Source organism: Tasmannia lanceolata, unplaced genomic scaffold, assembly GCF_043159265.1.
Source record: "Tasmannia lanceolata isolate RefF3 unplaced genomic scaffold, GAP_Taslan_0.1 ptg000012l, whole genome shotgun sequence".
NCBI lineage: Eukaryota > Viridiplantae > Streptophyta > Magnoliopsida > Canellales > Winteraceae > Tasmannia > Tasmannia lanceolata.
The window spans coordinates 3,110,147-3,120,105 of NW_027518689.1; positions in this window are offsets into that span (position 1 = coordinate 3,110,147).

Sequence of the window (9,959 nt, forward strand, 5' to 3'; positions counted from 1 at the left end):
AAATTCATCAAATCCAATCCTATGTCAAATTCAAGTTCATGAAAAATCTCTAAATTCTTCGTTATTGAATTCATCAATCAAAGCTATCTTGTTTCTTTGAGCCTGTTTGTGAACGGTGCCTCTTTTCTCGAGTCCATTTGTAAATGGTCTCGTCTTCTCCTTGAACCCGTTTGTGAACGGTGTCTCATTTTTCTGAGTCCATTTACGGTCTCATGTCCTCCTTGAGCCCGTTTGTGGACGGTGCCTTATTTCTGAAAAATCAAAAATTCATCAAATCCAATCCTATGTCAAATTCAAGTTCATGAAAAAACTCTAAATTCTTCGTTGTTGAATTCATCAATCAAAGCTATCTTGTTTCTTTGAGCCTGTTTGTGAACGGTGCCTCTTTTCTCGAGTCCATTTGTAAATGGTCTCGTCTTCTCCTTGAACCCGTTTGTGAACGGTGTCTCATTTTCTGAGTCCATTTGTGAATGGTCTTTTATTCTCCTTGAACCCGTTTGTGAACGGTGCCTCATTTCTCGAGTCCATTTGTGAATGGTCTCGTCTTCTCCTTAAGCCCGTTTGTGAACGGTGCCTCGTTTCTCGAGTCCATTTGTGAATGGTCTCGTCTTCTCCTTGAGCCCGTTTGTGAACGGTACCTCATTTTCTGAGTCCATTTGTGAATGGTCTCATGTTCTCCTTGAGCCCGTTTGTGAACGGTGCCTCGTTTCTCGAGTCCATTTGTGAATGGTCTTGTCTTCTCCTTAAGCCCGTTTGTGAACGGTACCTCATTTTCTGAGTCTATTTGTGAATGGTCTCATGTTCTCCTTGAGCCCGTTTGTGAACGGTGCCTCGTTTCTCGAGTCCATTTGTGAATGGTCTCGTCTTCTCCTTGAGCCCGTTTGTGAACGGTACCTCATTTTCTGAGTCCATTTGTGAATGGTCTCTTATTCTCCTTGAGCCCGTTTGTGAACGGTGCCTCATTTCTCGAGTCCATTTGTGAATGGTCTCGTCTTCTCCTTAAGCCCGTTTGTGAACGGTGCCTCGTTTCTCGAGTCCATTTGTGAATGGTCTCGTCTTCTCCTTGAGCCCGTTTGTGAACGGTACCTCATTTTCTGAGTCCATTTGTGAATGGTCTCATGTTCTCCTTGAGCCCGTTTGTGAACGGTGCCTCGTTTCTCGAGTCCATTTGTGAATGGTCTTGTCTTCTCCTTAAGCCCGTTTGTGAACGGTACCTCATTTTCTGAGTCTATTTGTGAATGGTCTCATGTTCTCCTTGAGCCCGTTTGTGAACGGTGCCTCGTTTCTCGAGTCCATTTGTGAATGGTCTCGTCTTCTCCTTGAGCCCGTTTGTAAACGGTACCTCATTTTCTGAGTCCATTTGTGAATGGTCTCTTATTCTCCTTGAGCCCGTTTGTGAACGGTGCCTCGTTTCTCGAGTCCATTTGTGAATGGTCTCATCTTCTCCTTAAGCCCGTTTGTGAACGGTGCCTCGTTTCTCGAGTCCATTTGTGAATGGTCTCGTCTTCTCCTTGAGCCCGTTTGTGAACGGTACCTCATTTTCTGAGTCCATTTGTGAATGGTCTCTTATTCTCCTTGAACCCGTTTGTGAACAGTACCTCATTTTCTGAGTGGTCTCATGTTCTCCTTGAGCACGTTTGTGAACGGTGCCTCGTTTCTCGAGTCCATTTGTGAATGGTCTCATCTTCTCCTTGAGCCCGTTTGTGAACGGTACCTCATTTTCTGAGTCCATTTGTGAATGGTCTCGTCCTCTCCTTAAGCCCGTTTGTGAACGGTACCTCATTTTCTGAGTCCATTTGTGAATGGTCTCATCTTCTTCTTAAGCCCGTTTGTGAACGGTACCTCATTTTCTGAGTCCATTTGTGAATGGTCTCATATCCTCCTTGAGGCCGTTTGTGAATGGTACCTCATTGTCTGAGTCCATTTGTGAATGGTCTCATATCCTCCTTGAGGCCGTTTGTGAATGGTACCTCATTGTCTGAGTCCATTTGTGAATGGTCTCTTATCCTCCTTGAGCCCGCTTGTGAAAGATGTCTCATTTAAAAAAAAAAAAAAAAAAAAAAAAAACACCGCTTGAGAACGATCTTTGTTCTTTCTGTTCGGAATCCATTCGAAAGTGGTATCTCATTCTCTCGTTGCCCGTTTGTGAACGGCACCGCATCAGGATTTCTTATTATGTTCTAATTCTAGGATTTCATTTAGGGCCTTGCATTAGGTAGTAAATGTTTGCGTCTAAGTTCCGTTTGTGTAGAGTCTTTTGTCGATTAAAGCTACGCAAAATGGCTCTGTCATTTTGACTTTGGTATTCGATGACTACGTCATCTCTACCAAAGAGGGGCATCTGTAGACACCCCATTTTGCTCTACCTTAATCGATAAAGAAATTAGGGTTTGTTTTCCGTCGGTTTTCCAATGTCTTTCTTTCCCGCATCCGTTTGTTACATTTCTAAATATTTTTGGTCGTTTCCGTCGTGTTTCGTATTTTCCCGCTAAATGTTGAGAAGGATTATTCAGAAAAATCTAAACCAGAGAGAATTGGGACCCGTTTGGTGGGCCCGCATTGGGTGCTTCGATTAAATTTGGATCGAGAAAGTTGGACCCATTTGGTGGGGCCGCATGATGCATTTTGATTAAATTTGGACTCGTTTGGTGGGCCCGCATTGAACATTTGTTTAAAATCGAATCAACCGAGGGCCCACATTGTGGGGCCCGCATTGTGGGGCCTCAGTGGGGCCTCTTGTGAGGCCTCTTATGAAGAGCAATGATGGTAGCTCTCCACTAAGACAACATGATGGGCCCTCCACTAAGAGCAATAATGATGGACTCTCCACTAAGAAACATGATGGGCCCTCCACTAAGAGCAATAATGATGGACTCTCCACTAAGAAACATGATGGGCCCTCCACTAAGAGCAATAATGATGGACTCTCCACTAAGAAACATGATGGGCCCTCCACTAAGAACAATAATGATGGATTCTCCACTAAGAGGGACAACATGATGAGCTCTCCACCAACATATCTCTCTCTCTCTCTTTCTCTCCCTATATATATCTCCCTTCCCATCCATAAGAAGAGGAAAAAAAAAGAGAAATTTATCTTCCATTATCTCTTTCTCTTCCATTATCTCTTCTAATCACTCCCTCCAATCCCTTTCCTCAATATATTCTTCCATCCCTCTCCCTAATATTCTTCTTCCATTATCTCTTCACTCCCTCAATCACTCCCTCTAAACACTCCAGAGAAAGCGAAAGACGGCGGAGCGGATCGGCGGCGGCAGGATTTTTTATATTTTTTTGGATTGGGCGGAGATCTTCACCACAGGTAGGTGCATTGTTCTCAAAATATTTCTGTATTTTTCCGAATTTTTCTGATTTTTTCCGCAAATTGTGTTTTAAAAATGGAAAACTCTTCAAAAAACATCTTTTGACGAAGAAAAATTAAATTATATACCAAACAGATTCTAAAATTAATGAAATTTCGTGGGAAAATAATATGTTACTGATTCATTTTACCATGAATTTATAAAGATTTTTGGAGTTTATTTGGTATATTATTTAATATTTTCTTTGAAACTTATCAGCTTTTAGGAGAATTCTTACTAACATCAGATCATCATTAAAATTCATACAATTTTTACAGTAGTCTTATCTTCCATATTACTTGTTACTGTAAAATTTTCGTGTTATTTGGATCTGTTTTAATATGGGATGTAGTGTTAATTTATAATCTGGTCTGGAAATTGTAAAATCCGAAATGGGTAGTAAATAATTTCTAAAATTCATGAAAATCTCACTGCATGCTATTTTGATTCATATAGTATTTCTGTAGAAATTTCATAGAATTGAGAGTTATATTTCTACTAGTTGATGTGTTAATTGTGCAATCTGGACATTTAATGGTTTAATCAAGATTAAATGTGAATTTAATGTAAAAATATGCAAAACTCATCCTGTAAGCTACATACATTTTCATCTTGCTGCTGTAGAAATTTCAAATCATTTCGAATTTATTTGCAACAATTTCACTTGTAAAACCGCTCATATGCTTAAAATTGATAAAATCCATGGAAAATTCGAAATTAATTGAAAATCATATAAAAATTCCTAAAGAACTTTAAAATTCTGTCACATGTTCACTCCTTAATCCATTGAAACAGAAATTTTAGGATCTTTAGATTTTCCTGGAAAAATGGCCAGTGCATCCATAATCGTATCCCAATTGCAACTTGATCTTTGACAATTTGAATATTTAAGTTATAGCATGTTGTTGGCTCCGAGGTTATTGTCCACGGAAATCCTGAGATTCTGCCAGGCAATAAGATGCTATAACCTAAGTATTAAATTGCACAAGGAAAGAGCGCACGATTCCCTCCTTTGGATGCCATTCAAGGCCGAAATTGGTGAACCCTAGAACCATTGGTAATCCTTAAATGTCTAGAAACTAAAAATCTTCGAAATCTGAAACTCATTAACCTCGAGAACTTAAATCGATTTATCTTGTGTCTTTCGGAACCATTGGATTATGGTTTCCAATCTAAGAACCATTAGAGCCCAATTTAGGAACACTGGTGTCGTGCCGTGTCCTAGGTTTTAGGGAGTCCTAGAGTTAGGAGTCCAGCCTCATCACGGACGCTTGCTATGAATAGCAACCGTACCATAGGTCTAGTTACACTAGTCACCCAATCTTTCCTTAAGACAAGCCTAGTAAACTAGGATGTAGGCAAACCTGCATTAGTCTAAGGAACAACTTGCATTTAGATAAGAATCATACAGCATCTTAGATGAAATCCTAAGATAATAAAATCCTCAACTTGAATTAAATAACTACTTTTAAAACTGTTGAAACAGTCAAATCCGTTTAAGTCGGTGTCCTAGTTGAGTTAGGCATAAGTAGCTTAGCTTAGGTGCACCGAACTACGTCGACTCTGATCCCAGTGAGGCTTGGGTACGTAGGCAGCTTGGATGTCTGACGGCATACCACCCGCGAGTCGGCACCACAACAAATTGTGGTGTTTTGTATATTAATTTTCTTGTAAATACTTAATCAAATCAGTTAGGGTTTTCCATGAAATTAGAATTCTAGGAGAACTTTCACGTAGAATGAATCCAGACAAATTAATAAATCAAGATACACATCTAGGATTCACATTGAAATTAGATTCTAGGATGCATGTCACTTAGTTCGCACATTAACATAGAGTTGAATGAGCCATTTAAAATAAATTTAAAAGAGTTAGCTTTTGGAATCGAAGACCGATTATCGGGCAGGAATGGTGCATGTGGCGGATAACTCCCCATACCTTCCATTCTCGTAACCAGGTAGCGAGTCTAGATTTCTGGTTAATTACGGGTCCTAGATCCCACATCTAGGTGGCGACTCTGTCAGTCTCTTTCGTGTGGAATTCGGATTGCCTTAGTGATCCCAAGTCCACAGGAAAGACGAATTCAAATCAATATTAAAATGCACACGCCAATCGCGTGGGAACGAGAGACCAAAGGAGAGCGCGCGGCGGCTCGCGCCCCACGCCCCTCTCGCGGGATCATGTCCCACAAATATGAATATCATCATATGGGGGTTTTGGGAACCCAAAATTTCTTGGTCCCACATCTAGCCCTACTCTTGGATGCACATTGGAATTGGTAATGACCATTCATTCCACAAAAATGGCATCTAACAAGTGGGTTAGATACATTAGTCCTATCATGATAAGCATGTTGAGGTCTAAGACTAGTTTTACTTAGGATTATGTCAATAATTTTATTTCCATTTAGAAATCCATGTAAACATAATCTAAGTCTTTCATTTTCATTATGAAGATGGGATGTTTGAACTAAAAGCTCATTTCTTTCATCTTCATAGGAATTGGAGGAGCTTGCCATATTTTGAAATTTTAAAAGTTGGCAAGTTTTCTCATCCAAACTACCCTTAAGGGTATTAATCTCAAGTTTATGATTTTCATGTGTAACTTGTTCTTGAGATATGGAAGAAGATAAATCACTTTTCAAAAATTCAAGTTCTTTTTCTAACTTTAAAATGGATTTTTTAAGAACTTTGTTTTTGGAAATTTGGGTATGCAAGGTTTCACATAATTCATCATAAGGTATGCTATCACTTTTACTACTAGATGAAGAATATGAGGGGTTAGAGTTTACCTCAACTTCATGGGCGAATGTCATGAAGCAAAGATCATCTTTTTTATTTTCTTCCCCTTCACTTGAGCTTTTGCCCGATGTGCTTAACGCATCCCAACCGGCGGCAAGAGCCTTATGCTTCTTCCAATCCTTCTTACCCTTGTACTTAGAGGAAGTTGATTTTAGAAGTGGACAATCCGGTCTTTTGTGTCCTATCTTCTTGCAATTGAAGCATCTTAAGGCTCCATCAACATCACTTTCTTCTTTCTTTTTCTTGTCTTTCTTATGCTTCTTTCTCCACAAGCTCTTGAATCTTCGTAAAGCTTCTTCTTCGTCACTATCCGCTTCACTTGATGAGTCTTCCTTGGAAGCCTTGAGTGCTAGGGATCTAAATTCCCTCTCCTTCTCCTTTGGCTTCTTTTCCTCTTGTCGGCTAGTAAGGAGCATCTCATGGGTGATGAGAGATCCTACGAGCTCCTCTATGGTTAGCGTCTTGAGATTTTTTGACTCTTGAATCGCGGTCACCTTTGGATCCCAATGGGGAGGAAGAGACCTAAGTAACTTACTCACAAGCTCATCGTTAGGATAAGATTTACCAAAATTAGCTAGTTCGTTAGAAATAATAGAAAAACGAGTATACATTTCCGAAATACTCTCGTTTGGACTCATTCTAAACATTTCATACTTGCTCTTTAACAAGTTTATTTTGGAATCCTTGACTTGTGATGTTCCCTCATGGGTAGTTGCAAGGGTATCCCAAATAGTCTTGGCGGAATCAAAAAGAGCAACTCTATTAAACTCCTCGGTAGCTAAGGCACAAAACAAGGAATTTATTGCTTTGTAGTTCAAATTTGCTTGCCTTTTCTCTACCACATTCCATTCTTCAAAAGGATTGGAAGGTACATTGTATCCATTTTCAACAATGTACCAAAGTTCCACATCTATCGAAAGAAGATAGATGCGCATCCTTGTTTTCCAATGTCCATAGTTTGACCCATTGAAGAAAGGAGGTCTAGTTGTGGAATGGCCTTCCGGAAGTCCGGTTCCAATTTGGTGTGCCATTTCACAATTAGAAGTTGCCAAATAAAATCTTTCCCTAGTTAGATTTTGAAATAACTTTCACAAAAATTTTAAAATCTTTTAAGAGCCAAGGCTCTGATACCAAGTGAAAATCCGATATAGGGGGTCCCAAGTTATAATAGAAATGGCAACTATGATGAGGGAGAATACGGTTGTTTAAGAAAACTAGAATTTACCAATTTGAAAAACTTAAACCGATTAAGAGATCAAAAACAATATTTTAAGCATACAAGTTAAATCTAATGGTGCAATGCAAATGAAAGAGCAAAGAGATAGAAAGAGTGCACCCGAGATTTAAAGTGGTTCGGTGCTCAAACCCGAGGCCTACTCCACTCCACCAACCAAACCCGTTGATGGCTTCACTATTTGATCTTCTTAACCTTGGCGAAGATCGGTGCCAATTACAATTGCTTTAACCTTGGTGGCAATCCTCACCACGGAGAAAAAAATGGCTCCGCTTCTCCGAATACTCGCCCGAATACAAATCTTGAAAGATGAAAGAAAGAACTAAAAAATCCCTTCACAAGGGTTACAAAAGATGTACAATTGAGAGCCTATGATCCAAATCCTAGAGTTGGTGATGAGAGACACAATTGAAGCTTGATTCACTCTTGGGTATTCAAATGAAGTTTAAGAGTGTTAGGATTGATAGTTTGTATGTTTAGAACACCCATATTTATAGGAAAAACAAAATATGACCGTTCAGTGGCATTACGGTAATTCCAGCAAAATTCCAAACGGCTCTTTTTCAGACCGTTGGAGTGTTCTCGGAGTTCCGAGAATAATTCTCGGAGTTCCGAGAATAATTCTTGGAGTTCCGAGAATTCTCGGAGTTCCGAGAAAAAATCTCGGAGTTCCGAGAAGCCACACAGAAATTGGAAAAAGTCTACTGGACCATTTCTCGGAGTTCCGAGAATAATTCTCAGAGTTCCGAGAAAAACTCTCGGAGTTCCGAGAAGCCTATGCAGAGCAGATTTTCAATTCTGTTTTTGGGCTTCCAGTTCTCAACCAAGATGGGATTACTATGAGGGTTCCAAGGTGTTGGAACTCCACAAATACAATCTCTTGTTTATTTAGGGTGTGTGAGATTACCTTAATTATGCCTCTAAAAGCCTAATTTAGGTTTGGATCAATTACATTCTAAAAGACAAGAAATGGTCTTCAATATGAATTTCTTCATGTCTACAAGTCTTCATGACTTCTTGCTTGATGACTTTGGCCTTCCAATTAGTGGTCCAATGTGGGCTTTTTGGCCTTCAATCCAAGCATTCTTGATCTTTCTTTATCATGATCTACAACTTAGACAATCAAACACATTAATGATAAATGATCACTTGTGTATTGGAATCATCAAAACAAGATGGGAATGGCAAGGTCAAAACCATTGGGCTTACAAATAGCTAGGTCACGTGAAGCTATGAATTGAAGACCTTGATCTATAGTGCCCTTAATATAGCGAAGAATACGCTTCACCGCCTCGAGATGGACAGTCGTAGGCTTGTGCATAAACTGTCACACTTGATTTACCGCATATGAGATGCTAGGCCGAGTTAAGGTGAGATACTGGAGAGCACCGACAATACGCCGATTGAAATTCCAAGGGTGGTCCCTAGTACGGCAACTATGAGGAGTGAGAATTAATTAGGTTTCTAACAAGTTTTAATCTTTTGAAAACTCAAACATAAATTGGAAATTAAGAGATCAAAATGAAATTCAAGCACACAAGTTAAATCTAGAGGTGCAATGCAAAGTAAAGAGCTAGAGTTCAAGAGAGAGTGCACCCGAGATTTAAAGTGGTTCGGTCCTCAAAACTCGAGGCCTACTCCACTCCACTCCACCAAGGATGGCTTCACTAAGAGATCTTCTTAACTTCGGCGAAGATCGGTGCCGATTACAAATTCCGATCACCTTTAACCTTGGTGGCAATCCTCACCACGAAGAGTGGGCTACGCTTCTCCGAACACTCGCCCAAATACAATTTTTTGAATAAGAAAGAAAGAACAAAAATCCCTCACAAGGGTTTACAACTTTGCAGAAGATGTGCAAATATAGCCTATAGATCCGAATCCTAATCTTAGATGATGAGAGGCATAAACAAGTTTGATTCACTCTAAGGATGTTCAAGTAGGTTTTTAGAGTGTTAGGATTGATCATTGTAATGTTTGGAATGCCCATATATATAGGAAAACCAAAATATGACCGTTCAATGGCATTGTGGTAATTCCAGCAAAATTCCCAACGGCCATTTTTCCGACCGTTGTAGTGTTCTCGGAGTTCCGAGAAAAAATCTCAGAGTTCCAGGAATTCAAACAGAAGATGAAAAAATATCACTGGACCATTTCTCGGAGTTCCGAGAATAATTCTCGGAGTTCCGAGAAAAACTCTCGGAGTTCCGAGAAGCCTATGTCTGAGCAGATTTTCATTTCTGTTTTTGGGCTTCCAACTTAACACCAAGATGGGATTGCTATGAGGGTTCCAAGGTGTTGGAACTCCACAAATACAATCACTTATATTTTTAGGGTGTGTGTTTATTTACTTAATTATGCCTTTCAAATCTAAAACTAAGATTGGATCTTAATACAATCTAATATAACTTGATCTTCAATGGATTCTTCAAGTCTTCATTTGTCTTGGATTTTGATGTCTTTGGCCTTCATGAAGTGGTCCAATGAGTGCTTCTTGGCCTCAATCCAAGCAATGTTGTCTTAGCACCAATGTGATCTACAACTTAGACAATCAAACACATT